The 6,326-nt window shown below is 46.6% G+C and overlaps 1 long non-coding RNA gene across 1 annotated transcript; it reads left to right on the forward strand.

Moving 5' to 3' along the window:
• Positions 1–1,123: 1,123 nt before the first annotated feature.
• Positions 1,124–6,002, forward strand: LOC119566437. The gene is made up of 3 exons (XR_005225528.2): positions 1,124–3,945; positions 4,296–4,344; positions 5,259–6,002. It is a non-coding gene; the product is annotated as an uncharacterized LOC119566437 (long non-coding RNA).
• The last annotated feature ends 324 nt before the right edge of the window (positions 6,003–6,326 follow it).

Here is a 6,326-nt window from a genome sequence, read left to right on the forward strand (position 1 = left end):
GAATAAAGACTGGGAGTGGATGGGTCATTACACAAAGTAAAACTATTTCCCCATGTTTATTCCCCTCCCACACCCCCCACTGTTCCTCAGGTGTTCTTGTCAACTGCTGGAAATGGCCCACCTTGATTATCACTACAAAAGGTCCTGTCCCCCGTCCCCTCCACCCCCACTCTACTGTTGGTAATAGCTCACCTTAAGTGATCACGCTGGTTACAGTGTATATGGTAACACCCATTGTTTCATGTTCTCTCTGTATATAAATCTCCCCACTGTATTTTCCACTGAATGCATCCGATGAAGTGAGCTGTAGCTCACGAAAGCTTATGCTCAAATACATTGGTTAGTCTCTAAGGTGCCACAAGTACTCCTTTTCTTTTTGTCTATACTACCATGTGTCTTGTAACCAGGTACCCAGACTCAATTATAGCTGGTGCCAGTGAGACCCATTTCTAATAGGTTTGACTACCACTGAGGCAAGCCCAGGTTTTGAAAATATGATTCTAACAGTCCATCCCTATGCACACTGAGTGGGCAAGCCATGCTGTAACCCAGTGTAGCTGGAACTATGTTTAAACACAACCTCCAGACGCAGCTCACGGCCCAGTCTTGACAGGACCTGTGTTTCATCTGCAGAGCTCAGAATGCTCCAGCCTCGCACTCTGGCCTGTGAACTTCAGCCAGCATTGGGAGGCAGTGGCGTTTCACAGGAAGAAATTCATCCTCCTGACGCTAAACAGCGTCTCCTATACCTGCTAGAGTAAGACGACCTCACTGGTGCATCCAGGGATGTTACCCACAGCCCGATGGGCTTTCCTTCGCCTAATTAAATCTGAGAAGTGGGGGGTGTGGGGGGAGGGTGTTTGGCAGAGAGAGGGAGTTGTCAGCATGTCCTGCCAGTGAAAAGAAGGGACTGAAATGAAAAAGTTCCTTCTGGCATGTGTAATCAAAAACTAATCACTGCTGTGTATAACTCGCTGTTGTTTCTGTGCAAGTGTGAGTCAGGGGAGTGCAGGCTGCTTGGCTAAAGGACAGAGCCCCCGCCCCCAACTGTCTCACACTGGGGGTGGGGAGGGAGGGAAGTGTGTGGAGGGGAGGATTAATCCACTGTCGCTGTGGATTAATGCTGACAGGAGGGCTGGACTGCAACAAGATAGATGACAGGGTTACACGGCAATGCGTGAGAACCCTGCCCCTTTTAAGCGAGCTGAGTTTTCCTTGCGTGACTGCTTTCCTTCTCTCCTCCAGCCAGCTTCCACCTTGTGACCGGCTCTCTTAACTCATTCTTTTCTGTCCATGGGAGGGAGAGTGCAGAGACTGGAGGAGTCAGGGGGCAGGAGGGGAAATCTGGCCCAGGGTTTAGAAGTGAAACAAGATGCAAGAAGCCTGCTTTGTTCAGAGGGCAGCTTCTTTTACAAGAGTGGTTTGGTATGTTAGCACTGGAAGGGAGCACAAACTCCCCGCTCCTAGCTTCCAGCTGCACAGCGCTCTCAGAGAGCAGGAGCTCCCATGATCTCAGCCATCAATCAATAGCCTGATAGATCAGTTCATTAGGGTGACCATTTTACCCAATGAGAAAACGGGACATCCGGAGGGGCCCCTCTCCCCCGATGCTGTTGCCAGTCGCTGGAACCTGCAGGGCCCCCCTCAGGAGGCTTATGCCTATGGCTGGAATCATGTGCAGGGCCCCCACATGCTGGAATGTTGCCTCCCCCTAGCCCTGCCTCCCCACCTGCGGGGGGCTGGCATTTCTGCTCAACCCTTCCCGCACCGCACCTGACTCTTCTGACAAAAGTGGGCATTTGTCCAGTTTGCTCTTGCTAACTGATCAAGTCAGCAGGAGCAAACTGGACAAATGCCTCCTTTTGGGGGGGGTGGGGGAGAGTGGGGACAGCTGGGACAGGGCTTAAAAAAGGGACTGTCCCAGCCACAACCAGACGTACGTTCACCCTAGTTCATGTACCCACACTGCTAATGGTAGCAATTCAGCACTCAGGCTTTTATCCTGTCACTGTAAATACAAACCAGCTGTACAAACATGGTCTGCTGCTACTCCCTGCTCTGCTAAGGTCTTCCCCTTCAAAGTTCCAGTGTACGTCTAGCTTTCACCTTAAAAATCCCCAGTGTGCTCCTTCTAAGTAAGTCCCCAAGCCCAGCTCTGCTCCTGTTGGGGCAGTCTCTCACAGGCACCCCCAAACTCCCCTCCCCCATCACTTCCCCTGTGGCCACTCTTCAGACTGGCTCTCCCCTGAGGCCTCTACAGGGCCCCTGGCTCACTCTTCCCTCCACAGTAACCGGACGTGAGGTAAGCTGTGGGGGCAGTACAGTACGTGAGGAATCAAATGACAGTTGTTCCACTTCCTGCTTGAAACCTTCAGGATTTGACAAATATTAGAAAAGAGCTGCTGTGGTGGGAGTTTTTGTTTAAGATGGATATTTGTTTTAAAAGAGGTGGACTAATGCAGTCACAATGGATAAATAGTTCTGCTGGGAACACAGCAAAGTTTCTCAGAATACAGGCCGAATAAAGCAGATACATACCAACAGTTGCGGCCATGGGGCTTTCAGAGTGGTAGTAACTAAATGTTGCTACTGGCTGAAGGCTGGTGTTGGCCTGTATTCTGATGTGATTTGGTTGGCTCAGTCCCGTTCCTAGTGGACAAGTGAGCATATCAGATTGGTAAAACCAATACCAGTCTCCACAAAGAGGTAATAGAGCACATAGGTAGAACAACCTTACCTCCTCCAAGTTCATCCCCCACATCCATGCTAGGTCTGTTCCTTGGACAACTAAATGACTTTGTCTCCAGGGCCAGCAGTCTGCTAACTTTCAAGAGAAAAAAACTGAGTGAATTTAGTAAAGGATTACATTAAATGTAGAAAAAAAGAGAGCCCTAAAAATTAGTTACTACTTATGGGAGAATCTTGGACATGTTGCGATGGACTCCTGTTAACACAGGAATTTTGGTCACTGCCAAACTGGGATGGATTGGAACCTGTGATAGACAGGCTGTTTCTCACCACTAACTGTCTAAGGCTATGTCTACACTGGCACTTTTGTCGCTGAATGACAAAAAGTTTAGCAATGAAAAGTGCTGGTGAGGATAGCACTTTGTCGGCAGGAGCCGCGCTCCTGGCGATGAAGCTACCACCCCTCATTGGGGGTGGTTTTATTTTGTCACCAGGAGAGCTCTCTCCTGGTGATAGAGAACGGCCATGCAGCGCACATTACAACGGTGTGGCCACAGCGGCACAGCCGTGGCATTGTACAGTGCACTGTGTCGACATAGCCTAATTCATCAAATCTTCCAGGACTGATGGAGCTTTGTAACACTACTGCATTCTTTCCTTCCCCAGCAAACTGCTGCCCAGTTCAGAGAGTGGAACTCCAACACTCAGAATGGGGGGGGAGGGGAGGGCAGAGAAAGAACACTGTGAAATATTAAGCACTCTCATCTACCTCTGATTGTATAGAATATAAACGTATAAATGTCTTCACATAGCACCCTAGATGTACACAGCCTTGTAAAACAGCTAAATAGCACCCAACAAAAACTAGAACAGCTGCTCCAAAACACTTACAGGGGGAAAGTATGAGGACAGGCCTAACTATTCAAAAGGGGCCTGGAATTTTAGGTACCTTAAAAAAAAATTGATATCTGGGGCCTAAGTTCCTGAGCAGCAGCAACTTCTTCTGAAGTAAATGGGAACTGAGGATGACACCACTAACAAACAGCTGCCTGCCTACCAAGCAGTGAGTTGTATTCACATGCAACGTGCTAATGCTGAAAATGTTTCCTTTGTTTTCAGACAGGCAGTGTGTCATGCCATTCCAGGCCTGGCTGCAGTTACGGTGGGATGAGATCTGTTGCTACACCAGAAATCTTAGACACTACCTCACTAGCCAAATAAGAACTTCTCTGGGCACTGGAAAACACTGGGAAAGAGGTAAACCCTTAGAACGTCAGCACTAGCTGATCTGTGAGCTAAATGAATGCTCAGGATGATGTGTGTAGAGGTACAGTCTCCAGAAGGATCATCTTTTCAATAGTAACATAGAAAGAGTAGTGTAATTCAAGGCACAGATGATTATTGAGAATAGCTATCATAAACCTAGAGAAAATAACTTTCTGCAATGTACTATACATGATATTTTAACCAGGGTGCCCCGAACTCTGCATCCCTTTTAGCTGAAGATATTTTTGTGTTTACTTTTGCTCTAAAGTGGGCCATCAATTTAACTTCAGCCTCAGTGTTATGTCAGTTACATTTGTTTTCTTCCCTCTCAAAAATTGCAGATGCTACGAAAAACTATAAGGAAGAATTACTCAGCTGTAGAACTATCAGGTAATAATTACTTTGTATTTCAGTTAGTATCTTTCATTCAAGGAGCTTGGTGGGCTCCACAAGTTAATCAACTAAGCTTCAAATGATATGTGAGAGATAGATGAAGGGGGTCTCTATATAGCCCTTACCTACCGGAGCATGCAGTCTCAAGGAAGAAACATGGAATCAGTTGAATGGTAGAGAACAAACTTATAGAACAGTTTAGGGCAGGGAATGAAGAATAATGTAGACAGTTATCACTGTGGGGGGAATTTAGATAATCAACATCCTGCTTATCTCAGTAGGACACACTTTCTCTTAGAAAAAAGAAAAGGAGGACTTGTGGCACCTTAGAGACTAACCAATTTATTTAAGCATAAGCTTTCGTGAGCTACAGCTCACTTCATCGGATGCATTCAGTGGATTTCCACTGAATGCATCCGATGAAGTGAGCTGTAGCTCGTGAAAGCTTATGCTCAAATAAATTGGTTAGTCTCTAAGGTGCCACAAGTCCTCCTTTTCTTTTTGCGGAACCAGACTAACACAGCTGCTACTCTGAAAACTTTCTCTTAGGTGATTGAATGCCAATAGTTGTTACTGAAAACAAGGAAAAGATTAGTGGCAATCCATGGGGCTTCAAAGCCCAAAGTTCACTGTAATAATTAAACTATCTTCCCCTATTCAACTAAATAAAAGAGATTCTAGTGACTAAAGCTAATGGAAATACTGAAGCCGATTGTGAGGGGGGAACAGAACAGATAACGCATGGTCCTGTTGGCAGCTACAATTGTATCCCCTTCCTGTAACTATCAGCCGTACAATCTCTCCACTAGCACCAACAGCCCGTGTTTTACCACTGGTACCAATGACCATTATATTATAGACCCTGTAGGACTCAAAGGAGACAGCTTTTTTTTTTTTTTTTTTTTAAAAAGGTTAATAGTGGATATTAAACTCGACGACACAAACTGCACTTGAGCGAGAAGACAAGCAAGCATCCAGAGTTATCCCTTGTGGATGAGACTGATGCTTCAACCTCAGATTCTGGTGAGGAAACCTAGGCATGAGCAACGTTGAAATGAGATAACACAGGGGTTCTCAAACTTCATTGCACTGCAACCCCCTTCTGACAACAAACATTACTACGTGACCTCAGGAGGGGGGGGACCTGAGCCTGCCCGAGCCCCACCACCCCGGGGTAGGGGGGCCCAAAGCCAAAGGACTTCAGCCCCAGGCAGGAGGCCAGTAACCTGCACCCCGATGCCCCAGGCTGAAACCCTTTGGCTTTGGCCCTGGGCCCCAGCGAGTCTAAGCCAGTCTTGGCAACCCCATTAAAATGGGGTTGTGACCTACTTTGGGGTCCCAACCCAGTTTGAGAATTGCTGAGATAACACAAACCATGTGCAGAAATGCTTCTGTTTTCCTTCTGAATTCTGACCTTTAGCAAAGATTCCCTCCAGAGGCAAGCTCTGTTGTCCCACAGTGGGTTTGTATATTTGCAAAGCTAACAAAGAGGGATAACTGGAGCCATTGAGTAGTGCTTTCTTTACGCTTGCACCAGCATGTCTACATCTGGAAAAATTTAGCATATGCTTCTGAAGCTGGCTAGTTAGGAAAACTTTACTGACCACACACAATGGAATAAACTCAGCCAGCTATCTGCCCACAAAGTAAGATGCAGCAAGTTATGAGCTGTAACTGTTTTCTTATGAGAGAACACTGAAATATTTCTCAACAGCATGACACTATATGCTATTCTTCCAACTGTGAGCCTAGTTCAATTCCTCAGGCCCCATGGTTTCTGCATTTCACATTTGAATCATGCCACTTTTCAATTTGTGTACAAAATGCAAATTATGTAGCCAATAGTGTTGCCAGTTTTCCTGGAGATGCAAAGCAGATGTGTCATTCCTCAGAGGACTGGCAGCTGGATGTTCGTGACTGGTAACTAACCAGTGCTGAAACCACTATGGTCGGTCCAGGCAGCAGGATATATTACAGTC

The sequence above is a fragment of the Chelonia mydas genome, chromosome 6 (assembly GCF_015237465.2).
Source record: "Chelonia mydas isolate rCheMyd1 chromosome 6, rCheMyd1.pri.v2, whole genome shotgun sequence".
Classification (NCBI taxonomy): domain Eukaryota; kingdom Metazoa; phylum Chordata; order Testudines; family Cheloniidae; genus Chelonia; species Chelonia mydas.